General features: G+C 69.8%; 1 protein-coding gene across 2 annotated transcripts in view; it reads left to right on the top strand.

The window, feature by feature from the left end:
• The first annotated feature begins 415 nt into the window (after positions 1–415).
• Positions 416–746, top strand: part of BZW1 (basic leucine zipper and W2 domains 1) — a 20,107-nt gene continuing 19,776 nt past the window's right edge. The window contains exon 1 of one of the 2 annotated variants that reach the window (XM_006152999.3): positions 416–537. The gene's annotated coding sequence lies outside the window, so the exon portion shown is untranslated. The remainder of the gene's footprint in view (positions 538–746) is intronic. The other variant, XM_006152998.3, reaches the window with a different exon arrangement.

Below are 746 nucleotides of genomic sequence, written 5' to 3' on the forward strand. Positions count from 1 at the left end.
ACAACTCGACCCAGCGGGGGCGAGGCGTGGCCTCCTGGATCCTAGCTAGAGCCCCGCGTCCGCCCTTGGCCCGCGGGTCCAAGCGCTCCCAGCCCTCGGGCTCCGACTTCCGGGGCTGGAGGGGGCCGGCAGGGAAGGCGCTAACTTCGGGCCAGGCGGGGCTGCCTCCTTCCGAGCCCTCCGTGAGTAAGGGGCTGCAGTCGTCGAGGTGGAGGGCACACAGGCCATCCAGGAAGTGTCCGAGCAGCCTGGAGCCCAGCAAGGGAATAAGGAGGGCTCGAGCCGCGCCCTCTGTCCCCGTCTTCCCGGCTCCCACCCTAAACCCTAACGAGCAGCAAGGCAGAGGCTCCAGGCCGCGATCAGGGAGGATCGCGGGTGGTGCCAGGGAGAAAATCTCGCGATAGGACAGTGGCCGGGGCGGGAGTGGCACCTCTTCCCTCCTCCTCGCGTTAGTTCCGGTCGCAGAGGAGACTCCGCCGCAGCTGCCGCCGCATCGGGGATTTCTGGCTCTTTTCTCTTCGCCTTAAATTCGGTGAGGTGCGGCAACCTGCTCGTCCGGGGCAGACTTTGCGGCCGGTCGTCGCCCGGCAGAGGGCGAAGGAGGTGGCAGGCCCGGAGCGGCCCGGCTTGGATGGGCCCGAACGGAGCCACCGCATGAGGCCGGGGCGGATCGGGGCCTGGATTCGAGGGCCAGGGCCGCAGCTTCCGCAGGGAGGCCGAGGGGCAGCGACCCGAGTCGGGCCGGG

This window comes from Tupaia chinensis, unplaced genomic scaffold (genome assembly GCF_000334495.1).
Source record: "Tupaia chinensis unplaced genomic scaffold, TupChi_1.0 Scaffold000361_2, whole genome shotgun sequence".
NCBI lineage: Eukaryota > Metazoa > Chordata > Mammalia > Scandentia > Tupaiidae > Tupaia > Tupaia belangeri.